Source organism: Colobus angolensis, unplaced genomic scaffold (genome assembly GCF_000951035.1).
Source record: "Colobus angolensis palliatus isolate OR3802 unplaced genomic scaffold, Cang.pa_1.0 Scaffold27, whole genome shotgun sequence".
Lineage (NCBI taxonomy): Eukaryota > Metazoa > Chordata > Mammalia > Primates > Cercopithecidae > Colobus > Colobus angolensis.
Window position 1 is genome coordinate 7,422,038 of NW_012115932.1, and position 27,824 is coordinate 7,449,861.

A 27,824-nucleotide genomic window follows, 5' to 3' on the forward strand; every position below is an offset into this window, starting at 1 on the left:
AGTTTGAAAATAGTATTCTCAGGGTGTGATCTGTGAACCATCTGCAGCAGAATTGCCTTAGAAACCTATTCAATGAGTGTATTAAAAATGACCTAATGAAATAGAATCTTGGGAGCAAGGCCTTGGAAGCTTCTCATTCAAGCAGCTCCGCAGATAAATCTTATGTTTGTTTAGTTTGAGAGGACATGCTCCAGAAGCTTCTCCCCAACCCCACCCAGCACATCAAAGTTTGAGATGACCACACTGTCTTTGAGGCAACCCTGTGTATCATGCATTAATAAGTGGCAGCTGTCCAGAGATGTTTAATTTTCAGTTTGAGCCTCAGTTTCTGGGTAGCTCCAAGGTCCTAATAGGGATTTTATCCTACCTGTGATTAGGAGCCTTCCTTTTGCACCTGCGAGGAAGACAGAGCTTCATGCTGGACAGATGGAAGCCAGGGAAAGAAGACTCTGCTACATGCAAAAGAGGAGAGGAATCCAAAGAGAGAGAAAACGATCAGGGCCTGAGGCTGAACAGCCAGGCTGCTTTTGGTTGGTTCCTGGGGAGCTTGACAGTCTAGGTTAAGAGGTAAACTTGCTTTTTGTTGTGTGTGTGTGTGTGTGTGTGGGACAGAGTCTCGCTCTGTCGCCCAGGCTGGAGTGCAGTGGCACTATCTCGGCTCACTGCAACTTCCACCTCCCAGGTTCAAGTGATTCTCCTGCCTCAGCCTCCCTAGTAGCTGGGATTACAGGCGCCTGCCACCATACCCGGCTAAATTTTGTATTTTTAGTAGAGCCAGAGTTTCACCATGTAGACCAGGTTGGTCTCAAACTCCTGACCTCAGGTGATCCACCCACCTCGGCCTCCCAAAGTGCTGGGATTATAAGTGTGAGCCACCATAGGGGGGTGGGGGGGGATGGAGTCTCAGTCTGTCGTCAGGCTGGAGTGCAGTGGTGCGGTCTCGGCTCACTGCAACCTCTGCCTCCCAGGTTCAAGCAATTCTCCTGCCTCAGCCTCCCAAGTAGCTGGAACTACAGGTGTGTGCTACCACGCCCAGCTAATTTTTGTACTTTGAGTAGAGACAGGGTTTCACCATGTTGGCCAGGATGGTCTTGATCTCTTGACCTCGTGATCCACCTGCCTCTCCCTCCCAAAGTGTTGGGATTACAGACCTGAGCCACTGTGCCCAACCAGACTTGTTTTTTTTAAAGAATCTGTTTTCTAAAAATAATTACTCTTATATTTTACCTTTACTCTCTCTAAAGGGTAGGTTACATAAGTACGGGCAGTAAATGTAGTCCTGTGGCCCAATTGTGAGCTTCAGGGTGGGGCAGTCTTTTCTAGAACTTCATTGAGCTCCTTTCTAGTTAACTGGAAGGATATTTGTTATATTACAAACATTGTTATAACTGTCGGCAAAGTCTGGGTCACAGGCTGAGGTCACGCATGGTAGACCAAGGGGAGGAGCTCAAGGGCCCCTCTTCACCTTCAATATCTACACGCTTCTCGATCAGTCACTGATGGTCCTTCTGGTTTCCTCTTTTGTCTACCACATAAAAGGACTATCTGATTACAAACTTGATGCCTGATAATGTCTAAGTTAGGTGGAGAACATCAGGCTTCCTTTCTAAAGGAGTCATTTTGTTTACAATGGCCCTGCCTTTGACTTGGTGCTGATTGTTTTTGCGGTTTTTCTTTAGTTGTAACCTTATCCTTTTCCTTTCCTTTCCTTTTTTTTTAATCGATTTAGGGTTTATATTGAGATGGGCAGTGTTGAGTATTTAGTTTCTTTTTTCGAGTTGAGCACAATGATATTTATTATGTATTTCTGGGGTCAAGCAAATCGATAAAGGAGGCCAGCAAAAACCCGCCCTTCAGGAGGCTCGGGCTCACTGAATGTGTGTGGCAAAAGCTGGACCTTTATCTCTTAAGAAAAAGGGATGGATCCCAATGCTACCTGACTGCTCTGTCAGACAACAGATGAAGAGAAACCCCTCCAAAAAATTGTTATGGTTTCTTATTGGACTTTCAGATGTCTGTTCATAGATAAGCTTCTAATTAACCAGAAATCTGTCTCCCACGAGGTCAATAAACATCTGACACTTTTTCAGAAGTACATTTTGGAGGGACTTTCTGGTCATTTTAGAGAGCATTGAAACATAAAAGCATTTCGCTTTCCAATGGAAGTTCTTTTTTATTAGTGTCAAAGATGTAATCTCCATGATCCTTTATATGTTTCTAAGCAGCATAGCTAAACATCTCAAATAATTTTCTCATTATTTTTCTATAACTCAAACCTATGCAAGCTTAAAGGGAACAATAATGATATCTAGGATTGGCTTGTGTAGACTCAGATGGCTTTTGCGTATTTTCATTACACATTTATTTAGTAATCAGAATAAGTTATTTTGATTCTTATGTAACCAGTTCCTCAGCCAGAGTAAAGTCAGAATAAAGTTAACTATCAAGCATTATGAATACACCCCTATTAGAGGAAAATACCCTTTCAGCCCTATCTTTATGGAAAAGGAGTTAGAAAGTGCAAGTTCAAAACTTGGTCTGACCACTGTAGAATTTATTTCCTTAGTGTGGCATGTTTAAATTTTGGGGGGTTAAAAAAAAAGGTTGAATCAATTCTGAGGGATTTTGTGTGCAGTCTTTCTGGAAGAGGTCTTTGCCAGTGTGAAGATCTTTCTAGGTAATGTCCTTGAAATGGGTAAGGAGGGAAATGATAAACTGAGATGAGATCTTTCAGAAGTGCTAACAGAGCCTCAGACCTGACCGTCCATGTTAAAACAGGACCGTGGCCTTCGTTTCAGCAGCTTTTTGATACCTTTCAATCTAGATATGTGAGATGTCTGGAGTCAAACCTGGAGGGTTTACCACAGAATAGTGTGACTGTTTAGGTTCCCAGAAGCTTCCTTTAGCAGGTTAAGCAAGAAGTATATTCTTTAACAACCAAACCTCCTTTTCCTCAGCCTTAATCCCCAGCCACATTAAACACATGTTTCCGAACTTTGGATTTAATGCATATCTAAAGACCAGTTTTGTCAAGGATTTACTCTGTCTTCCTTGTGCTCTTTGAGAAACTTACGCAAGTCCACACATATTTTTTATAACCTGCCTCACTCTTTACTATTGTCAAGTGTTTCAGCCTTTCATAAGGGAACAACTGTGCTCTCTCTGGATATAAATGTTACTGCTGTCAGTGAACTCAAGTCTCTTTGTTCAATTACAGAATTTTCTCTGACGCTGCTCACACCTGTAATGCCAACACTTTGGGAAGCCGAGGCAGGAGGATCACTTGAGCCCAGGAGTTCGAGATCAGCCTGGCTAATATAAGGAGACCTCGTCTCTACAAAAATTAAAAGAATTAGTTGGGTATGGTGGCAGGAGGATCCCTTAAGCCAAGGTGGTTGAGGCTGCAGTAAGCTATGATTGCTCCACTGTGCTTTAGCCTGGGTGACAGAGACCCTGTCTCAAAAACAGAAAAAAAAAAAAAAAGGAAAAGAATGAACTCTCTCTAGATGCCTACAATTGAATATTTATGTCTGGTCAGTTATTGTTCCTTTAGCTTCCAGGTGAAACTAGTAGGGGCAGGAGATGAAAATTTATGTTTTTTTTGATAATAATAATAGCCTCATGGATACTGATGATAGAAAACAGGATAAAAATTAAGAAGGAAATCACTCACACACATCTCTCACACACACACACGCTCATGATTTTATCATGCAGAAATAGTCATTATTAACATTTTGGCTTACTTTCCTCTGGTCTTTGTTTTAGTAAAAATATTGATAGAGCATCTGCCATGTACTGAGTACTTTGCATCCATTGAGAGTGAGGTATTGTTATTCTAAGTTCCTAGAAACCACTACACCACATAGAGATTAGAGGGCAATATACTTTACGTTCTTGCACATCTGCACACCGTAGTCAACAGACACATAGACAAACATGCATGCATGTTGTCTTCCTGTGTGTGGGTTTCTCTGTACCTTATTTTACTCAACATGCTGTTATACACATTTAACCATGAAAATAGATCATCTTCGAACATAATTTTTGTTAAGGCATACTATTTCATGCTGTGGATATATCACAATATACTTAGTCACTTCCCAGTTGTTTGCTTTTTGGATTGTTGCTTTGTTTGCTTTTTGGATTGTTGCTGTTGTTTTCAGCACACTCGTTTATTCCACCAAATCAGAACCGAAATATCTATTTTCTGAGGCTTGAATATTTCCAATAAGCATAAAGGCCATTTGTTTTTGACTGCCTGCAAACTGTCTCTTATATGAGGTTACAAACAGGTTGTAAATAAACAGACTTTGAATATGAACACTTCTAGAAAGAGGAAAGGGGGATTAGAACAACTCTAAAGGGTTGAAAGCCCATCTTGGAATCCAGAGCCAAGTCACACCACAACCCTTTCTCTCTCTTGACACTCTCCATTGATTCCATACACAAGTTTTTTCAGGTGTGGGTAACTTTATTTTGATAAAATTATAAGCTTTGAAAATACTTGTAGGATATTGCACTGCATTTAGTTGTCATATATCTTTATTCTTTAATCTGATCAGTTACTTTTCTGTATCTTTCTTGGTATCAACATGAGGAGCATAGGCCACTTATTTTGTAGAATGTCCTTCATTTTGGGTTCCTCCAGTGCTTCCTCAAAATTAGATTCAGGTTATTCATTTTTGGCAGGAATACCAGTTGGTGTTTGCCCTTTCTGTGTATGGTTTCTGGAGACTCATGCTATCCATTGGTTCCATTACTGCTGATGTTAACTTCGATTCCTTAAAGTTAAGGGTATGTCTGCCAAGGTTCTCTAGTATAAAGTTATTATTTTGCCCTTTGTAATAGATAATTTGTCAGGCAGTGTTTGGAGAATATGTAACTATCCTATTCCTCCTTGACCTTCTGCCCACTAGTTTTAGCATCTCCTATTGCTTGGACAGCTGCAGAATGGTGATTTTCTGACTTCATAATTCATACCCATTTATTAGCTGGCATTCTACTATAAGAAAAAGCTTTTCATTTTCCTTTATTTAACACAATTCTGGCACCAAAGCGCTCATTCCTGGTACCTTCATTTAATCACTCACATATAAAGATTTATTAATATTGGTATAGGCTCATGGATTCTTATTTTATTTGCTGGTTTATACTCCATTACTATCATTTTTTTTTTTTTTGATGCTCAAATTGTGCCCAGATTTGGCCAGTAGGAATCCACCAGGCTGGCTTCTGTATTTTCTTGGCAGGCCCCCAACATGTTGTAAGTACTTCTACATGTTGTAAGTTCTTGTGGAGTTTACATTTTGGTAGAAAGTCAGAGAGGCCTTTGGTATAGTTCTATTTTTATTCATTGTGCTCGGTATTTCATGAACTCTTCCATCTGGAAACTTAAGTCCTTTTGTTCTGAAAAATATTAAAATAATTTTCAGTTTTCACTTGAATGGGCTTTCTAATTTTCTTATCTTCCCTTTATTTTCATTTCTTTGTCTTTTTTCTCTGATTTCTGAGAGATTTCCTCAACTCTTTCAATTCTGCTGTTTAGATTTTTATTTCTGCTGTCATGTTCTTAACAGCCTTATCTATTAATTTTAAATTAAAAACGATGTCCTGCTTGTGCTTCATTCTCATTAGCTTGCTGAAGATATTCATGGAACTGTTTCATTTGAAATTTTCATTTTCTATATAGTCTTTTTTCATGTTGCATATGTGTGTGTGCACATTGTATGTTTTGTCTGCTTATTTTCTTCTTTCATGTTAGATTTCCTTAAATAGCTGGTGATCCTTGATTTTCTGTTCATTTTTAAAAAATAGATTATTTTTTAGAGCAGTTTCAGGTTCATAGCAAAATGGAGCAGAAAGTACAAAGATATTCACCCCCTCCATCCACACACAGCCTCCCCTACTACTGACAGGCAGCAGGGTGGCACATTTGTTACAGTTGATGAACTTACATTGAAACATCATTGTCACACAAAGTTTACATTAGGATTCACTCTTGATGTTGTATAATTTTGTCAAATGCGTAATGAGATATATCCACTATTTTAGTATCATAAAGAATTGCCAGGTGAGGTGGCTCATGCCTGTAATCCCAGCACTTTGGGAGGCTGAGGTGGGCAGATCACTTGACGTCAGGAGTTCAAGAGCAGTCGAGCCAACATGGTGAAACCCCTGCTCTACTAAAAACACAAAAATTAGCTGGGTGTGATGGTGGGTACCTGTAATCCCAGCAACTCAGGAGGCTTAGGTAGGAGAACGCTTGAACCTGGGAGGCAGAGGTTGCAGTGAGCCAAGATCGCGCCATTGCACTCCAGTCTGGGTGAGAGAGTGAGACCCCTGTCTCAAAAACAACAGCAAGAAAAAAGAATGGTTTCCCTGCTCTCAAAAACCTCTGTGCTCCATGCATTATCCATTCCTTCCCCCAGCCCCTGGTGACCACTGATCTTTTTACTGTCTCTATGATTTTTGTCTTTTCCAGAATGTTACATAGTTGGAATCATACAAGTCTGCTCATTTTCAAGTACAAGGCATAAAAGATTAGAAACAGAGAGAGAGAGAGTGGGTATTGTCAACTGTGAACATCACTCCAGGGTGACTACATCAGCAATCTTATTAGGGTACCCCAAATATCCGTATTGCTAGGTTTTTCAACTTTGGCTAGTCAGAGAAGTCTTTTGCCATGTTCTGCCCAGAGAATATAATTTGGAGTGTCAACATTCTGGGTTCAGGCAGGGAAGAAAGGCTGGGTATCTCAAGTTTTGGTATGTAAGCTTCCTCTGAATTCCCCTGTTTTTGGTTGAGGATCACTGCCTTGGACTCTATTTTGCCTTCTCTGGCCCTCCATGCAGAGTGGAGGAGGGGATCTGTGTTTCGAACTACTTATGAAATAGACGCTATCACTTTTCTAGTTTTCTTTTCTTTTCTTTTTCTTTCTTTTTTTTTTTTTTTTCAGACAGGGTCTCGCACTGTTGCCTAGGCTGGAGTGCAGCGGTGCAATCTTGGCTCACTGTAACCTTCGTCTCCTGGTTTGAAATGATTCTCATGTCTCAGCCTCCCTAGTAGCTGGGACTAAAGGCATGCGCCACTACGCCTGGCTAATTTACTTTTCTAGATTTGTAGTCTCATTATTACTCTATGTTCCATGAGGTATCAAATGCCACAGGCTCCTGTGTACTTTGGGTTCTGATGTGTCAATGCATTTCTTCTTTAATCTCTCTACTGCCAGTTTTAGAAAATTCTGTTTTCTAGGTCTGCTAAATCAGTTACCACTTAATCTATTTTCCAGATCCCAAAGTTTTATTTTCATTTTCTCTTCTGTTCTTTTTCCTGATGAGTTTATACCTTTCTCTTTTTCAATTCCTTTACTATTGACATATGAGATTTTAGAAGAGAGAGGAGGTAATGTTTGTGTTCTATGTGCTGAATTTTATTGAAAATTTCCTGACACTTTTTTAGTGTTATGTGTTTATTCTTGTGATAATGAAGCACATTCTTGACCAAGAATTTATCTTCCTGCATCATTTGTATAATTATAGGGTCAGAAGGGAGACAGATTTCTGTTCAAACAACTGCTCAGCCAGTAGTACCTTTGTGAACCTGGTCAAGTCATTTCATTCTTCAAGCTTTAATTTCCTCTCTTGTAAAATGAAGATTAAACTGGATGTTTAATGTCTCATAATGGATGTCTCATATGGATGTTTTAAGAATTATCTGAGACAACTGGCGCTAACGTACCATCATGATGGCTGCCATGAAGCAGGTGCTTGGGAAATGGCTGCCCTTTACCTCCTGTTCATCCTCCTACCAGTTTAAGATGTGGACACAAAATGGTCAAAGAGTTGTGACATTTTCAGGAATTGAGCCTATTTCTGAAGTGCTGATTTTTGTAAGAGGGAATCTGTAGGTGTCACCTGGAAGTGGCCTTTTGACATTCAAAGTAGAGTGATCCAATCCACAGGTGAGGGGCATGGCAGTCCTGGTGCATTTATTCACTCATTCATTCACTCATGCAGTAATGAGTGCCCATCATATGGGGCATTTTAAAGTAAATATTATATGTCCTGTCAGCGAATCACTAAATACTTCAGGATCTCAAAAAAGGGACTTTCTTTCATAGTAAGACTTTGTAAAATTAACATGTTCTAGCTGGGCGTGGTGGCTCACGCCTGTAATCCCAGCACTTTGGGAGGCTGAGGTGGGTGGATCACCTGACGTCAGGAGTTCGAGATCAGCCAAGCCAACATGGTGAAACCCCATCTCTACTAAAAATACAAAAAGTTAGCTGGGTGTGGTGGCGGGTGCCTGTAATCCCAGCTACTTGGGAGGCTGAGGCAGGAGAATTGCTTGAACCCAGGAGGAGGAGGTTGCAGTGAGCTGAGGTCGTGCCATTGCAATCCAGTCTGGGCAACAAGAGTGAGACTCCATCTCAAAAAAAAAAAAAAAAAAGAATTAACATGTTCTTTGTATTATCTAATATTCAATATATACTCCAATAGTTTTCATCATTATGCTTCTTTTTCCCAAATAATTGCTTTGTTTATTGACTTGGTTTCCAGATGTGATCTATTTATTGTTTTTTGATTCTGAAATCTCAATTTTCTTTCAGCTTTCTCCCCCCGGATCACTCTCTCTTCCTTTTTTCCCTCTGTGTATTTGCTTATTGAAGAAACAAGATAATTATCCCATAGAAAAGTCCCGCATTCTAAACTTGGTCAATGCTTCCTCAAGGTGAGGACTGACTTGTTCTTTTAGTTCCAGTAGTCTCTGTAAGTAAGAAGGTAGAACTAAAGGCACATTAGTTTCTGCATAATTTCATTTTTTTGTTTTTAGAGAAAATATATTATAGGATGCCATGTAGTTTATGTTTCATCACATCTTGTAATATGTAATGTTTCACTGTTAAGCTTTTTGTAATAGTAATATCAATCAGGATTCAGGTGGTGATGTTCTTATCCTTTGAGTGTAAAGTTTCTTATCAACAGTTTATTTAATTTTTTTTATCATCTCTTGATGACTGGATGATTGTTATGAGTTGAATTGTGTCCCCTCCAAATAGACAGGTTGAAATTCTAAACCCTGGTGAATGAGAATGTAATTTTATTTAGAAATAAGATCGTTACAGATAAATCAAGTTAAGATGAGGTCATTATGGTGGGCCTAAATCTAATATAACTGGCATCCTAATAAGAAGAAGGAAACACCACATGGAGATGGAAACACGTGGGGAGAGGATCACATGACGACAGAGGCAGGGCTGGGATGACACAGATAAAAGCCAAGGAATACCAAGGATAGATGGGACCATTGACAGAGGTGAGACAGAGACAAGACAGGATTCTATCTAGAGTCTCAGAAGGAGCACAGCCCTGCTGACACCTTGATTTTGGACTTCCAGCCTTCAGAGCTATGACAGAATGCATCTGTGTTGTTTTGAGCCACTCAGTTTGTGTTGGTTTGTTATAGCAGTCCCAGGAAACAAATACAGTGACCATTACCTGTTTTGGTTATTTTATTGAAAGTTGAGAAATAGTGATTTTTGTATTCTATCAATTTCTTTTCTCCATTTATTACCTGGAACTCCTCTGAATATAAATGTTTTCTATCCTTCACTAAGGTTATTTTCGTTGCCTTGAAGTTTATTCACCCTAAATAGGCATAGTATATGCTGACTGTTTTTTTTCTTTTTATTATAAAATTTCAAAGTAATAAGTTGGTGCTCTAGCAACCTTCAGGGATGTCCACTGAATTTATTTGTTTGTCTTGTCTTTCTTTCCCTTTTGAATATATTATGGACTTACAAAGGAAATAAGACATTTCCTTATTTAAAGGAAATGTCATTAATAAATTATTCTGGGCCCCTGGGCACAGTTGTAAATGAAATGTAGGGTTCGTATATCTCCTTTGAGTAAAATATATGTTAAGGAAAATCACCTTGTTAGGATGTCTAAGAAAATGCCTTCTAGTGCTCCAGTGAGTGTCTATCTAAGTTCCAATAAGGTCAAAGTTGAGTTTGGTTGAGATCATTCTCTGAATGCCAGTATAATATTGGGTATAATTATTTTACTATTTGTTCTTCAATTTGATAAATTTTGTATCTCCTTGGAACTGTGACCATTATACCTGGAAGAGAATTAAACTTAGATGTATTGTCAGAAATTCTTCCTATCTCAAAACCATTATGAACTCTGAATAGAATCCTTCTTTTCATGGGGCCAATAAGCAGCAGGATAAAGAATTGCATAGTAGCAACTGGATGGAGATTTGTGATTATTGCCACTTTGTCTTCAAAAACAAAAACTTGACTATGAGAATTAGTGTATCTGAGGGAAAAGGGCAGATTACTTAAAATTATAACTATCTTGGAAAATCCAATTGTATTCTCTTTGCTATGTTTCATCTCTCCTCACTAAATTCAAGCTCCTCTAGAACAAGACGGTGTCTAACTTGTCATTATATCCCCCAAATGCTCAGTTTAATGTTTTCACAGAGTAGGTGCTCAATAAATAAATGAATTTAATTAGAATTCAATGCAGTTAAAGTTCCTCAAAAGACCAATATACTTTAGACAAATTTAGAGCAATGAACAACCTCATGTGAGAAGATAGAATGGATCCAATTACGATAAAAAGGATATATTAACTACATTCAAAATTATGTGGAAGTACAATGATAAAGAAGCTTGCAATATAAAGAGATTATGTTATAACATAGCATCCCATTAGATAAAGAAAAATGGTAGGTAATATTTCAATATGAATTTAAAAAGAAGAATATTTGGTGTGAGGGAGTGTGTGTGTATGTGTGTGTGTGTGTGATGGGCTTTATCAGTCAGGATGCAATTAAGCAAAAAGAAACCATATAAAAATCTCAGTGTGAGGAATCTAACATGGAGAAATGCTTACAAGGTTAGATTGCTGAAAAAGCTAGAAGGGAATGCTGAGGTATCACAGAGACAGTAACTGTGGCACACAGCTACTTCACCTAAGAACCAGAAACAAAGGATGTGGCCAGGGGTCATCAATGCCTCAGAGGAGGGCTCAGCCCTCTGAGGAGAGAGCATTGCCTAGTTTTGGCTGGTACCTTTCTAAGGAGCTCCACAGAAATGGTTCTGGGAGTACTTAAAAAACCTGGAGGCTGGGCCGGGCGTGGTGGCTCAAGCCTGTAATCCCAGCACTTTGGGAGGCCGAGACGGGCGGATCACGAGGTCAGGAGATCGAGACCATCCTGGCTAACACGGTGAAACCCCGTCTGTACTAAAAAATACAAAAAACTAGTGGGGCGAGGTGGCGGGCACCTGTAGTCCCAGCTACTCGGGAGGCTGAGGCGGGAGAATGGCGTGAACTCGGGAGGCGGAGCTTGCAGTGAGCTGAGATCCGGCCACCGCACTCCAGCCTGGGTGACAGAGCAAGACTCCGCCTCAAAAAAATAAAAAAAAAAAAAAACCTGGAGGCTGGAAGTGAAACTAACTGCACTCCTGAGTACTATTGCTGGGGTGACACTGACAGAAACAGCAAGCAAACTTAAGTTGAAATGTTCCTCTCCCTTCCTGTCCACCAATCTCCCTCTAGTCAGAAATGGGAGGTGTAATGGACACAAAGAGGGGAGCAATAGACAGCGGAGCTTACTTGAGGATGAAGGGTAACAGGAGTGTGAAGACTGAAAAACTATCTATCAGGTACTATGCTTACTACCTGGGTGACAAAATCATTTGCACACCAAAGTCTAGCAACACACAATTTACCCATGTAACAAACCTGCACATGAACCCCCTGAACCTAAAATAAAAGTTGGGGAAAAAAAAAAAAAAAGAAATGTGAGGTGTGAAGTCCCAGTCGAAGCATCACAAAGAAGAATATGGAAGAGTAGCTTTGAAGTCGGGAGACAAGAGCTTAAGCATAGTTGTATCAGGGAAAGAGATACAGACACCTGCTCTCACTCTTTACATACTTCTGCATTGTTTGAACTGGGTCTATGATGACTAAGCCTTACTTACTTTGTTGAGATATGCTTCACATACCCTTTTAAAGTATGCAATCCCGTGGTTTTTTTAGTATAGTCACAAAGTTGTGCAATTACAACCACTATCTCATTCCAGAATATTTTCCTCAGCCCAAAGAGAAATTCCACGTCCTTTAGCTATCACCTCCTATCCTCCTACACTCCCTACCCCCTGGCCCTAGGCAATCACTAACCTACTTTCTGTATGTGTAGATTTATCGATTTTGGACATTTTATACAAATTGAATCATATAATATGTGGTCTTCTTTTGCTTAAAAAATTGTTTTTAAGGTTCATCCATGTTGAGGCATATGTGGGTACTTTATTACTTTTTTTTTGGACAGAGTCTCACTCTATTGCCCAGGCTAGAGTGCAATGGTGCATGATCTCAGCTTACTGCTACCTCCACCTCCTGGGTTCAAGTAATTCTCCTGTCTCAGCCTCCCGAGTAGCTGGGATTACAGGCACCCACCACCTCGCCTGGCTTTTTTTTGTACTTTTAGTAGAGATGGGGTTTTGCCATGTTGGCCAGGCTGGTCTTGACCTCAGGTGATCCACCTGCCTTGGCCTCCCAAAGTGCTGGGATTACAGGCATGAGCCACCATGCCTGGCTGGTACTTTATTACTTTTTATGGCTGAATAACATTCCATTATATGGGCATACAGCATTTTCTTTATCCATTTACCTGCTGATGGACAGTTGGGTTGTTTCTCCACGTTGGCTGTTATGAATAATGCTTTTACAAACTTTTATATACAAAATTTTGTGTGACCACATGTTTTCAATTCTATTTGTTATCTACTAAGCAGTGGAATTGCTGGGTCATACAGTAGCTCTATGTTTAACATTTTCAGAAACTACTAAACTGTTTTGCACAGCAGCTGCACCCTTTTCCATTCCTAGCAGCAACGTATGAAGGTTCCAATTCTGTGCATCCTCACCAACACTTCTTTGTGTCTGTCTTTGTGATCATTGCCATCCTCATGCATGTGAAGTGATAACTTATTAGGATTTCTTTCTAATAAATAAATAAAATGAAATGATACATTATTAGTAACCCTAGCATCTTTTCATGGGTTTGTTGACCATTTGTGTATATTATTTGGAGAAATGTGTCTATTTAAGTCTTTTACTCTTTTTTTTTCTGCAACAGGCCTTTGCTTTGTGGCCCAGGCTGGAGTGCTGTGGTGTAATCATGGCTCACTGCAACTTTGACCTCTCTGACTCAAATGATCCTCCCCACTCAGCCTCCCAAGTAGTTAGGACTACAGGTATGTGCCACTATGCCTGGCTAATTTTAAAATATTTTGTAGAGATGGGATCTCATCATGTTATTATTGCTCATTTTTTAATTGAATTGTTTGTCTTTATGTTCTTGAGTTGGAAGAGTTCTTTATGTATTTTAGATACCAGATCCACCTCAAAATATATGATTTAAAATATATTCTAACATTCTGTAGGTTGTCTTTTCACTTTCTTGATAATGTTCTTTGATGCACAAAAGTTTTAAATTATAATGAAGCCTAATTTATCTGTTTATTTTCTTTTGTTGTTTGTGTGTTTGGTGTCGCAGCTCAGAATCCATTGCCTAATCCAAGCATAAAGATTTATATCTGCTTTCTTGTGTTTTACAATTTTAACTCTCAAATTTAGGACTTCGATACAGTTTGAGTTAATTTTTGCATGTGGATATACAGTTGTCTCAGTATTATTTGTTGAAAAGACTATTCTTTTCCCATTGAATGACCTTGGCACGCTTGTTGAAAGTAAATGGATTTCTGAGCTCTAAATTCTATTCCATTGACATATATCCCTGTCTTTATGCTAGCACCATACAGTCTTCCTTTAGTGTAACTTTGTAGTAAGTTTTAAAATTGAGAAGTCTGAGTGCTGCAACTTTGTTCTTTTTCAAAGTGTTTTGGCTATTTGGAGTGCCTTGCATTTCCATATGAATTCTAGGATCAGCTTGTCAATATCTGCAAAAAAGGCAGCTGAGATTTTGTTAGGAGTTGCACTGAATTCCATTGCTTTACTTTTAGGAAAAACACGATTTCCATATTGACCAGAAAGTCTATGTTTTTCAAGATGCTAACTCTCTTGGTAATAGGCATTTATTGTAAGCTGTATTAAATAAGCTCAGATTAAAATAAAAAATTTTGTGTCTCCTTTTAGAGCATATAACATTGATAACTTTAAATTTATTTGGGTTCAATAAATATTTGTGTAATTTTGTGAAGACAGGAACTATGTCTAGTGCTGATCACTGTGTACCCAGGCTAAGCCTAGCAGCCTTTACATAGAGTATGCTCAAAGAATTGTTGAGAAATGAAGACATCTTCTCTAACAGGCCAGGGAACAGGAGCAGAAGGATATGTGGTCTGATGCTGTCCAAGGTACCAGGATACATTAAAAAAACTCAATTTGACCAGATACAAACATACACATGGTTTATGATTTCATTTATATGAACTGTTCAAAAATCTGGGAGAGGGGGGGATATGAAGTGACTGTGATTGGCATGAAGTTTCTTTTTAGTTGATAGAAATATTCTAAAATTAGATTGCAGTGATGATTATTCTCTACAATTGTACTATAATTCATTCAATTGTACACTTAAAAACAAATTTTATGGTATATAAATTATATCACAATAAAGCTGTCTAAAGAAGAACTCCAGCATGAAACTGAGGCCTTAACCAATTTTTAATTTTTATTGAGGAAAAAAATACAGACAAGGCAGGTCAAAGGGGGTGATATTTCACTGGCAAAAAAAAAAAATGTGGAGGTGGAATGATTGAAAGGGAGAGTGGAGCTGTACAAAGCAGTTGGGACTGAAGCTCACAAAAAAGGCGATGAGGGATCAAGGGCCAAGATTCCTGTAGGGAATAGGTCTATAAAAGGGCTTGGAATACAAAGTAGAGAAAGGACATGAGGTTGAAGAGAGACTTGGGACTGGAAGCTTAACCCCTCTGCCCAGTTCTTGACAGTGAAGAAACGAAGAAGGTCATGGTCTTGCTTTCCAGCGGTACTAGGGGGACCACATTTGAAATGCTCCAGGGCAGTGCTGGTCACCCTGGTGTGAAAAGACTCTAGCAACTGCCAGAGAAACGTGACAGTGTGAAAACCTTCCAGTTAGGAGTCATCACTTCGCCATTCACCCTTGTCAGCCCAGCTGCTGGAATGGCTCAGAAGGAAAAGAAATGATCGATAGTGGCCCCTGACAGGGTACAAGGGAGAAAGTAAATGTTCGACAAATGGCTGCAGGTCATGTTGGTCAGGCTCTCTGACTCCCAGTCCTGCTCTTGAACTTTATGATGGAGAGTGTGCCTCCCTCTTAGTCTCTAAGTCTAAATCACTTGCACAGCCTGGCAACATAGAGAGAACATGTCTTTACAAATAATTAAAAAACTAGCCAGAAGTGGCGGCTCGCATCTGTGGTCCCAGCTACTGGGAGGGCTGAGGTAGGAGGATTGCTTGAATGGGGGAGATGGAGTGAGCTATGATTGTGCCACTGCACTTCAGCCTGCGCGATGGAGTGAGACCTTGTTTCAACGAATAAATAAATAAGAGCAAAATAAATCACAAGTGAAGATCTTCTGCTTTGATACTTTTGTTCACTTGAAGCTAAAATGGACTTGGCCTTCAAATGTAGTTTTGTTTATTTACAGTGTCAGCTCTCCCAGCGTTCTTTAAAGTGAATGATTGCCAGGAACTATGCTAAGATCTTGCCAAGCGTCCTCTCACCAACTTGAAGAGCGAGGGACTGTTAGCCCCACTTTACAGATGAAGGTCTAATCTCAAACGTGGATTAACTTGCTGAGATCACACAAGTAGTAAGTGGCAGAGGTGGGGGCTTCAACTTGGGTGTGTCTGAAGCCAAGGCCTGTTCTCCAGGACACTTTCCTGTCCCCTCTTTCCAAATATCTGCCTATGATGTGAATCCTTACACAGAAAAGTGGACCAGCAATTTTGCCCTCTGCTAACCAGTTGAGTAGAAGGAATTGCCAGTTGATTTTTTGGCAAAGGCTGGCACAGTGCTGGGAGTTGGGGCTGGGCCTTGTCACAGCAGTCTGCAGCCCTCAGATGCTCTGGGTCCAGCTGGTTAGCACCAGCCAGTCAGACAGCATTTTCTAACACTGATTGCAGCTGTGTAGACTTGGCAGCTATGTCAGGCTCCCAAAATAAAAGCTTAAGGGTCTTTTATTTTGTTACCAACTGGCCTGGTTTTGACATTTACTGGGAACAACTAGGCATTCAAGTGCTGGGTTATATGAGCTCAAGTTACCCACTATGCTTTCAGATTATCGCTTAAACAATCACACGCATGAAATTTAAATCTAGCTCTTGCACCTCAATTCAAACTAGAATGTTATGTTAAAAACCTACAGGCTTTGTTCAATCTTGGAGAGACTTTAATTCCCAAGGGGAAGAAAGAGTCCCAGTGCACCTCAATTCTCCCTAAGGTGATGGCAAGGATTAAATAGATGGCATCATTTCCGTTTTACAGATAAGTTGGATCAGAGAGTTTTCTATCTTGAGTGTGCCTGGCATCTTGTTTGACATGTTTACATACTCCACTGAAAATCATTGTTTATTGGTTGAGTCACAGTATAGTCAGGAAATGGGAAAAGGAAATAAAGGTATGATTTATGTAGTTTTAGGTGTACCGTTGTTTCCATTCTGGTTCACCATCCTGGGGACGTTTTCCTTTCTACTCTCTGTCCAAGTGTTGAATTCCTCCTACCCTGTGAGAGGATGACTAATCAGAAATGACCTCTGGGTTATCTTGAACTTGAATGGTGCAGAGGTACCAGCTGATGGTGTGGAGCCTACAAATCAATGTGAGAAGCAACAGGTCTCCTCCCGCCAGTCTCCCTTGCAGCAACCCCGCAGGAAGGCAGTGAGATGAAAAGCCAGATATGGACCCTGTGGCAGAGAAGTGTCCAATGTCATCATTAGGTCAGAGAGTTGCACCTCCTTGCTATTCAGCTATTTTAATGACATTTTTCCCACTTGATTTCTTCTTCTTTCTGTAATATAATTCGGTGTGGAATGAAACTCAGATTGGAATCTGATTTGAACAGAGGTTTTATTGTAAGTGGTATTTGTTGGCCGGGCGCGGTGGCTCAAGCCTGTAATCCCAGCACTTTGGGAGGCCGAGACGGGCGGATCACGAGGTCAGGAGATCGAGACAATCCTGGCTAACACGGTGAAACTCCGTCTCTACTAAAAAACTACAAAAAAAAAAAAACTAGCCGGGCGAAGTGGCGGCGCCTGTAGTCCCAGCTACCCGGGAGGCTGAGGCAGGAGAATGGCGTGAACCCGGGAGGCGGAGCTTGCAGTGAGCTGAGATCCGGTCACAGCACTCCAGCCTGGGTGACAGAGCGAGACTCCGTAAAAAAAAAAAAAAAAAAAAGTGGTATTTGTGTTCTTTATTCTCTTTATTTTTATTGTTTTCAATTTATGTTTACAGTCAGCACAATAAGCCCAATTTTTGTGTTCTTTAAAGTGTAAGTTTTTTTCATATATTGTTCAATGTCGTAAATGATTTATAGTTATGAAAACTACATTTTTTAGTCATAACCTTTCAAGCCTCCTTGGGAAAACAGCTGCACTATTGTTTTAGACCACACGAGGGCAATGGTGTCACGTGTAAAAGATGCTCGCCTGCTGCTTTCTGAACAGATGGCACATTTGTTAGACTTCATTGGATGTATTTTTCCTTTATTGAAGCACAGGGGAATTTCGCATTTGCAGGTAGAATGGGGAAAGACAGTTAAAATTTTATACCGTATTTTTATCTCTTTGTTTATGCTGATAACGGTAGCAAAGGCAGTTGATTTATTCTCTCTTTTGCTGTTTTGAGGGATTGGTGTGCTAACAAGCTGAGGTCAGCATTCATTACCACAGTGACCCTGGCAGAAGATGCTCTGTTGATTTTGCATTTCACTGAAAATGTCACAAAGATAATACATAAACCTGTCTTTTCCCCCAAACTCTCCAATACCCTTTCGATATGATTCCGATTCTGTTGTTCCTATTGGATTATCTTTGTGATTAATGTTTCTCCACACCTATTAAGTAGGGAGACTACAGCCAGCTTTCTCTGAGGATACCTTGTGTGACCTTACTTACTCCGTGGTCACAGAAACTCTGAAGTGTTCCTTTCACAGATGGGCTTAGCCTTAGTCCTGCTGGGTTCCTAATGTCCCCCAGTCTCTCTGGGTTCTGGAGGTCTTCACTGAGAGCTAACCAGCTCACTCTTCCTAAGGTAGAATAATGCAGGGGTTACACCCAAAGGTAGACGGTACTAGCATCTTTTCTACGGGAATATTTGGTTTGCTGTGTAATAGTGGCCTGTCCATTTTTAAAAAATTACTTTTCAACACTTAAGTGCAAAGAATTCTCATTAAAAGTCTAGGTTTCTTGCTTTTCTTGAAACATCGGACAGCATGGTATTTCTAGCCTGAACAGCCCCTGGTGACAATCAGCAGAGCCACCTTCTTTGTGGCTTTATGCAGTCACTGCACACACAGATCTTCCCTTTTGTTTTCCTGACACTAAGGGAGGTGCCCTTTGTAATCACGTTTGTACTGTTTTCGTTACAATAAAAAGGAAAATGAGAATTTAATACCCATGCCCGTCTCGAAGGAGAAAAAAATAGAAAGGTATAGTAGGAGAGCCACATGTCTCAAGAAAAAAAAAAAGATCCTAAATGTAGACCTGCCTGCTGTAGCACTTAGAGAAATTGCCTGGCCTTGCGGGCATTCGATTTTCAGCACCTGGGAGAGCTTCGTCTTTAAAAGTGGGCTGGCCTGGGGTTGTCCTTGGTTACATCCCAAGGACATTTGAGAGTCCGGTGATCTTTTATCCTGATGGTTCAATGGGGATAACCTCATTTAATCTTACAACAACCTGCGAGGTAGTCACTGTCCTATATGGGTACACTGCTTAGCGCCATACCGGGCACGCATCCAGAGGTCGACCACGCCCTGACTTTTCCTTACCTTTATTTTGGAAGCAGTGGGTTTTAAGGCTGATGCTCCTCGGAGCCTCCTAACCATCCCTCGTTTGGCAAGTTGCAGATGCACTGCCTGACTACGCTGGGAGAAAGAAAGGGTTAAAGAAGGAGGGCGGGAGGGGAAAACTCTTTGGATCGTGGGCTCTGACCCAGACGCGTCTCCATGCCCACTCGGCAGCCTCGCGGTGGCCTCTGAGCTGCACGTAGCTGGAGGAGGCTGCAGGAACCGACAGGAAATCCATTCTTGTTCTGCAGATACGTCGGCAAAACGCCCAAAGCAAACAGCAGAGGAAGTTTGCTTTAGTGGAGACAAACTCACAACTTTGCTCTTTCAAAGCCTCTGTTTACAAGTCAAAGCCCAGGCTCAGTCGGGCTTTCTTCCCACACTCACCTCCAGAGGTGCTGCCTGCGGGCCTTTCACTACCAGTGACCCGCAGCGCGGCCCGTCCGGGCTAAGCCGGTGGCTGCGGCTCCAGTGCGGAACCGGTTCTCCAGCCGCTAAGGAGCTAGGGCTGCTCACCCCAGGCCCCCTGAGGTTCAAATTTGGGAAACGGAGAGATGGGGTGCGGGGGAAGCCCTCGGATCTAGTGAGCCCCAGAGCTGAGCATCACGTGCAGGGTGAGGTGACTCAAAAAGGAAATTGGCAGGTGCTGGCCTTGGGTAATTTCCCTGTGCCCGAAAGTGCTAAACCACGCTGCTCAAAGAATAGAAGCCACCAAAATATCTCTGAGTGGTGGTGCTGGCTCTGTCACCTGAACTGTGTCCAATGTTATACCTGAATTGGGTGTATCTGTTAGCTTAAAATAAGATAACCACTGTAATAGCTAGAGTCTGGGATAAAAATATGTTACCTAAAGGTGAAGTTTGGTGAATTTTTCAAAACAATAGCACAGATCTTATGTAACTTTATATTCCAATAAAATCTTTCCTGTGGGGGAAGTGAGTAAGATGGTGCTTTCAGCTGCTTAATGGGAGAACAGGCCCAGTGGTACCAGGCAGAGAACATGGAGATTGGGTGAGTGCCTGGCTCTCTTGCCCTTGAGGAGCTGAAAGCAAAAAAATCTCAGATAAGGTAGAACCGTGGTCAAAGCCAACGGTTCTGGGGGCAGCTGCATTAGGTTTTGAATCCTGGCTGTGATGCTTTCTAGCTGGGATGTTGAGAAAATCACATACTCTCTTTAAAACTTAGTTTTCCATTGCTGAAAAGGGGATGGAGAGAGAGGTTAAGCACTTCCTCAAGGTTACACAGGGGGCAAATGACAATGCTGACATTCAAACAGAAATGTTTGATTTTAAAGCCTGCACTTTTCACTGCATACACTTCAATTGATTGAAAACTACAGCCCACCTCCCCAACCCTTGGAGCCCACCCTCCTTTAGATTTAATCTCAATGCGGATCTCGAGCTCTTAGATCTAGGGCATTCCATCTTTGCTGCTTATGTTATGATGGCTCAGTTCAGGAACCTCCCCTCTTTCTGTCTATTCAGGTTTTCCAATTCCTTTGTAATCTGACCCCAGTGTTTTTCCAACTGAATCTTCACCTCTTCTCCACCATAATTCCTAGTTAATCTTTGTGCCTTTTCATGCCTTTTTTTCAGGCCGTCCGCACTTTCTGTGATACCCTTCCTTCTTTTTTTCTGCAAAAGTTGGTGTGGTTCTCTGCCCCTGCATTTCTCTAAACTATTTGTTTCTAGAGTGTGCCTTGTGGGGTTCAGTGGTCAAATAAGCTTGGAGAATGGTTGGGTTTTTTAAATGGAGTTTTATGCTAATGTGTATTATAAGTTCCTCAAAAGATGTGATTGCATGCAGGGTTTCTCAAACAATTTAAACCTAGGAATTTAAAACTCCCTCTTCCTCCCTCCCTCTTCTATTCTTTCTTCCTCCCTTTCTCCTTCTCTTTCTTCCTCCTCCCATCCCTTTTTCTTTTCTTTTAAAATATTTCATGGGGCTACAATGCCATACTACGTGTTTTGGAGGATACAGCTCTACTATAGTTATGGTTACTGAATTCCTAAGTAATGAGCCTAAGGCCAGACTTGCAGACTAATTCTATTCCTAGGCAGGGTATGATGATGGCATCAATTAGCTCTGATGATACTTCTGATAATTCATAGTTTGCATCTATAACTATGCTCTTTCCGGCTTGCCTAGTAACCAAAAGTCTGTCTTGTAAGGCATTCCAGTAAGTGCACTCCCGCTTTGGGCTCCTGTACATTTTCTGATTCCTTTGGCCTGATTTGTCATTTCAAGGTCTGGCATCCTACCCAGACCCCAAACTGGACTCTGTATTGCTAGTTTCCTTTCATGACATGGCTTACAGTGCTACCTGTGCTCTCTCAATTTACCTTTCCTGGTGGCCTGTCTCAGTATCCCAATCCTCATTATTGGCTCTATGCCTTTCTGCTCCATCCTAGCTCTTTGTCAAGTATTTGGTCTGGTTTAGTTGTTGGAGAGTTTAGGCTCTTGGGCCAAACAGTTCCAATTCCAGTTCCACCATCTCATAATTGTAAACTCTGGAGTATGTTACTTCACTTTGGACCTTAGCTTTCTCATCTGTTAGTAGGGGTAACTCACTCATACAGTCCTTATAAGGATTAAATGACAAAGTGCATGTGATGTGCCTCTAATAACATGTGGCACAGAACAAGAGGGCAATAACTATCAGTTGTTATATTACCTAAGTCTCAAAGGCTTCTTTGATCAGTTTAGCCCACACTGAGCCCTCTGGTCTCTAAATATTTTGTACTTGGTATCTCATACTTAGCACATGTTGCTGCATGTGACTTATAGTGTCCCAAGCTAGATTTGGACTTTTTTTTTTTTTAAATTATGGATAATTTCATACATACCCATTAGTAAAGAGAATAGTAGCATGGATCCTCCTGCAGTTGTCACTGAATTGAGATTTTTGTGATAGTTCTTTTTACTTTGCTCTATTGTTAAATATATTATTAGTCCTCACACAGGTGACAGGAAATTGGCCCTGACTGAACAAGAGCTATCCACTGTGTGTGAGCTTCATATAAAGAAGTGTCTGCTCAGCCTCTCTTGGAATATGGGACCACCACAAAGTCTCTGTTTTTTTCTAAAGTATGGGGAGATGGAAAAATGGCACCCTCCCATATGGCTTCTGGCGAATCCACTTCACTTTCCAAAACTTTATTCTCCTATCTCCTCTTGTCAGTTCTTCAAGGCTTGAATTGTGTTCAATTCACTTTTTTTTTTTTTCGAGATGGAGTCTCACTCTGTCGCCCAGGCTGGAGTGCAGTGGCGTAGTCTCGGCTCACTGCAAGCTCTGCCTCCCGGGTTCACGCCATTCTCCTTCCTCAGCCTTCCTACAGGCACCTGCCACCGTGCCCAGCTAATTTTTTGTAATTTTAGTAGAGACGGAGTTTCACTGTGTCAGCCAGGATGGTCTTGATCTCCCGACCTCGTGATCCACCAACCTCAGCCTCCCAAAGTGCTAGGATTACAGGCGTGAGCCACCGTGCCCCCCGCAATTCATTTTTGTATCCCCAGCCCCTAACAGAACTTGGTGCAAAATAGTCTTTGAATGATTGTCTTTCCATTTTTGCTAAAGTTTTATTAGAACTGTTTTCTAGTGTCAGATTTGAATCCCAGTTCTAGACCTAGAGGCTTAAGGCTGCAGACTAAAGAAGACAGATCTCAGAGCTAAATCTCTCTCTTTTCCATTCTCTCTTTTGTACTGGGTGATTGACATCTAAGGACACAGCATATTGACTTCTTTTAAGATGTTGAAGCAAATAAAAACCATGTGCAGGAGGAAACATGATCCTACATTTATTTATGAGGCATCAGACAATGTCTCAGGAAACAGATGTTTTGTGCTGTAATTCCTCTTGATGGCACTGGAGCCTTAAATATCATTGCAAGTCCAGCCTTTCACATTCTAAATCCTATTATCTAGGCTAGCTCATCTGTATTCAAAAGATCAATGTTGCATTATTACAAAGATCCTTTCAAGTGTAAAAAGGATGGCACTTCATTACAGAAAGTAAAAGAAACTAATCAAACTTTCTTGGTGAAATCATTGACTTTTTTAAGTAAAGGGCAAATTTAAGAATTTGAAAGTCCGAGATGCGAGAGAACCCAGTGGTTTAGGCTCACTCTGGCATGTGCCTGGTTGTAGCGTGTGGGTCTTGGATAACCCAAAGAAGAAAGAAGATTTCTTAAAAAACAGTATCAATGCTCCCAGCTGTTCTCATTTCTTCTGTAACCGCTTGGTTGTGTATCTTGGAAAAACAATGTAGTTCTGGTGGGAAGACTCAAGGAGACAATCTGTACTGTGTGGTATACTGGCAATATTTGTACTGACCTGGTTAATAGAAATGGTTAAGAAAACATTGGTAAATATTATTTATTCATGGTGTTAACTATTCTTTCAATAGGCAGTTCTTGTTTCTTTTCATTGCAGTTGGCATTCTCTGGGTTGTGTATTCACATACAGGATGTTTACTGGGAAGTGTGTTTGGGACTGGCACCAGTGGAAGGGAGGGGAAGAAAACAGGATGGTGTAGAGGGAGAAGGTGGGTATGGTGCATGCCCAAGGATATATATACACAAGGACGAGGAACTCTGGAGCCAGAATGGCCTTTCAGAACTCTCTTCCCTGAGGGGCAGACAGTGTGCCCGACAGTCGTTGTGTTGTAAGAGAACCACCTTGGAAAAGGAGTTTGATGTTAGCAAGGCATTGCTGTTTAGCTGGGGCAATCCTCAAAGGAAGATGGTAGCTAAGGACTATTTGCTAGCAGCACTCCTAGCAGCCTGGGTAAAATTCCTTTTATTTCTCAAAGAAGAATCTGGGAAGCACATCATAGTCTCTACTGCTCTTAATATCTTAAAAGAAAATGCTCATTGATCACTTTCAATGTCATAGGACTGTGGTAGGTACTGGGGCTTATTGTGGTGAATGAGAAACAGACCTTGCCTTCAAGGTTATTTCTCATCAGCCTCTTCTTGCTAAGATTTGTTGATTATTATGATATTCCAGGTACAGTTCCAAAGAGTCTACTTGTATGAACTGTTTAAACCCACTAAGCCATATGAGATACTTAGAGTTCTTATCATCATTCTATAGGTGGAGAAACTGAGGCCCATGGTGAAGAAGTTTGGGGAAGGCTCTTTTCAGAGTCCTGATAGCCTGCGTCTATATTGCTTCCCAAATGTTGCCATTTCTGTAAGATCAAAACCATTCTTTGTATTCTGGTCACTTGTATCTGAGTTAACTATAAAATTTGCTTACTGACATATATTTAGTGTGGCTATTATGGTAAAGCTGCCCTGTCCAATAGTAGTAGCCAGTAGCCACATAAATCTATAGAGCATTGAAAATGCAAACAGTCCAAATTGAGATGGGCTCATAAGGGTAAAACACACACAGGGTTTCAAAGACGTACTGTGGAAAAAAATGTAAAACTTTTTTTGTATGTAAAAATATAAAAGCTCATCATTTTTTTTTTACTTGATTGCATGTTGAAATAACAATATTTTGGATATATTGAGTTAAACAAAAGTTTGTTTTAAAAATTAATTTTAACCTGTTTTTATGTTTTAATGTTGCCTTTTGGAAATTTAAAATTACATACATAGCTTACATTTGTGGCTTGCATTTTATTTCTATTGGACAACAGTGCTTTAGAGTACCTGAGATTTTTCCAAATGGGATATGTTTTGCTCTTAAATGCAGAGAAAGTCGTTATTTACTTTGGTATTGGGATCAGGTTCTTTTGATATGCCTCATTTAATTTGTATTTATTAATAAGGATTCTATCCATCGGATAGCCACTACTTGCTGGTTGTTTAGTGATTGTTGAAAACTAGTTAGAGGCAGGCTGAGTGAGATGAATTAAAGTTCTATTGTTGCAGGGGAACAAGGTCATCAACTTGAGATTAATCAACGGATTTCAAATCACCAGGAAGGGATATTTTACCCTCAGCTTTACAGTTTCAGCATGTAAATTGCTGTTTAGAGGAGAGCCTGTAAAATCAATCCAGCCTTTCTCCTTTCAGAAATTAAAAGCAATTTATTTTTGTTTTTGGCAAATCCTGGAAAGCCGTCGTACATCCAACTCCTTCTCCCTGACACCACCTGTGTTGCCTGTTTTTTAGGTCTTTGAATAAGGAGGTGAGAAATTCGGTGCTTTTTGGGTCCCATAAGATTTGGAGGAAACCCCTGTGGTCCCTGTTGGGGAGCCCATCTGTCCCCACCTGGTACATTTTACTTCAAATGAGTCAGAAGCTCCAAAGCTAAACTTGGCCAAAGTAGCACATGTCATGTGGACTCCACCCAGAGCCATATAAATCATCCCCGGATCACACCAAACTTGGCCTCCAAACTGGGCACAGGTTTTCCAATCTGGTCCTAGAGTTTGCCAGAAGGCAGGAGGACCACAGGGATGTGTGGGATGTATCTGGCTTCTATCCCAACTTCTGTGGTTAGTGAAGCTTGTCTGATCCGGGATGGGGTATAAACACAGCCGTGTACTTGAAAGACACCAAACCACCTTGAAGGACAGTTTCATCCAAAGTTCTGCAGAAAACACCTCTATACATAGCTGTGTAAGCAACTATTCAAGATCGAGAGATGATCTGTAAATATATATATATATATATATCTCAGGCATCCCCGTTGATTGTCATCTTAGTACTTTTTAATATCAATATTTTGATGATAAACCCAAGCTGAATGAACTTTGACTTCTTTTTGAATAGATATATAGAGCCTGCCTTATTAGATAAACTGACTCTTGAATAAAACAACATTGTGTTTTGTTTATCTGATTTTTAGGACAGGCTCTTTTCAAAGTTTTGTTGTTGTTTTTAATGGAGAAGAACAATAATGATTGACTTTCTTTATCACGTCTTGTTCTCCTTGGGTCAATGCAATTTATTTTCCAGTTTTCCAGGAAGTGCACTCTGCTATATGGCATTTGTCTGATTTGTGAAATAACCTATCTTTGCAGGGAGAAGACTGGGAAGGGTTGTTGGCATTATTTTTTTCTCAAGCTGTACCTGGACCTCCTCCCCGCTCCCCCTACCAAACAAACTGCCACCTCTACATGAGAGGAACATCACTCTCAATCTATTCTCCTTTCTGCTTTTCATAACACCACAAATTAGTAATTCATCTGAAAATCAAATAAAAGCATTTGTGGAAACTAAGGAACAGAGCTTCCCAGGAGCTTCTTAGTAAAATCAAAATCACTGCTCTGAGTAAGAAGCATTCTTCAGTCTGCCCAGGCAGCAAGGCAGCTGTGTAGGGGTCCAGGATTTATTAGCTGTGCCTTTGGGATGGTTACTTAACCTCTCTGTGCCTTGGTTTCTTCATCTGTGAAAAAAGAATAAGACCGTATGTTACAGAGTTTTATGAGGCATAAATGAGAGAATACTATGGAATGATGAGCACCGTTTCTGAACTGTAGTGAGTTATCAAACGTGAGAAAGTAGGCATCAAGGTGGTAGTGAAGGGTCATCTCTACCAGTTTTTTTTTTCCTCTGGGTTGAATGAATTTAATGAATCTTAACTTTCAAAAATTGATATATAATAGTTGTATCTATTTTAGGGGTACAAGTGATATTCTGATGCCTGATTACAATGTGTAATGATCAAATCAGGGTCACTGAGATATCTAGCACCTCAAACATTTATCTTTTCTTCCTTTAGTCTTAAAGTTTTTCCACAAAGTTATTTGTTTAAGGCTGGGTATGGTGGCTCACACCTGTAATCCCAGCACTTTGGGAGGCCTAGGCAAGTGGATCACCTGAGGTCAGGAGTTCAAGACCAGCCTGGGCAACATGGTGAAACCCCATCTTTACTAAAAATACAAAACTTAGTCAGGTGTGGTGGCAGGCATCTGTAATCCCAGCTATTTGGGAGACTGAGACAGGAGAATCTCTTGCACCCGCAGTTTGGGTGACAGAGCAAGACTCCGTCTCAAAAAAAAGAATAGCTACAGCCTGGAATAGCTTGAGACAGGCTGGGTATCTGCCCTTCCATGAGGCCTCTGCATGTGGCTAGCTTGGCTTTTTCAGTATTCCAAGATGAAAGAAGTGAAGGTCACCAGTATCTTAAAGTCTGGGCCCAGAAACTGTCACAGAGCCAGCTATATCCTATTGATCAGAGTAGTCATAGAGCCTATCAGATGCAAGGGGAAGGGATATAGGTTTTTTTGTTTTTTTTTTTTAAAGTTTGAATTTTAAATTAGGGCCTTTGTCACCCAGGCTGGAGTGTAGTGGCGTGATCAGAGCTCACTGCAGCTTCAACTTCTTGAGCTCAAAGTTTTCCTTCTGCCTCACCCTCCCAAGTAGCTGGAATTATAGGTACATGCCACCATGCTTGGTTAAATTTCTGGGTTTTTTTTTTTTTTTTGTGGACACACGGTCTCACTTTGCTGCCTAGGTTGCTCTTGGACTCCTGGGCTCAAGCCATCCTCCTGCCTCGGCCTCCCAAAGTGCTGGGATTATACAGGCATGAGCCAACATGCCCAGGGCTGGCTTGCTTTTCTTTCTTTTCTTTTCTTTCTTTCTTTCTCTTTCTTTCTCTCTCTCTCTTTCTTTCTTTCTTCCTTCCTTTCTTTCTTTCTTTTTCTTTCTTTCTCTTTCTCTCTTTCTTTCTTTCTTTCCTTCCTTTCTTCCTTCCTTTCCTTCTTTCTTCCTCCCTTCCCTTCCCTTTTCCTTCCTTCCTCCCTTCCCTTTTCCTTCCTTCCTTCTCTTCCTTCTTTCCTTCCTTCCTTCCTTCCTTCCCTCCTTCCTTCCTTCCTTCCTTCCTTCCTTCCTT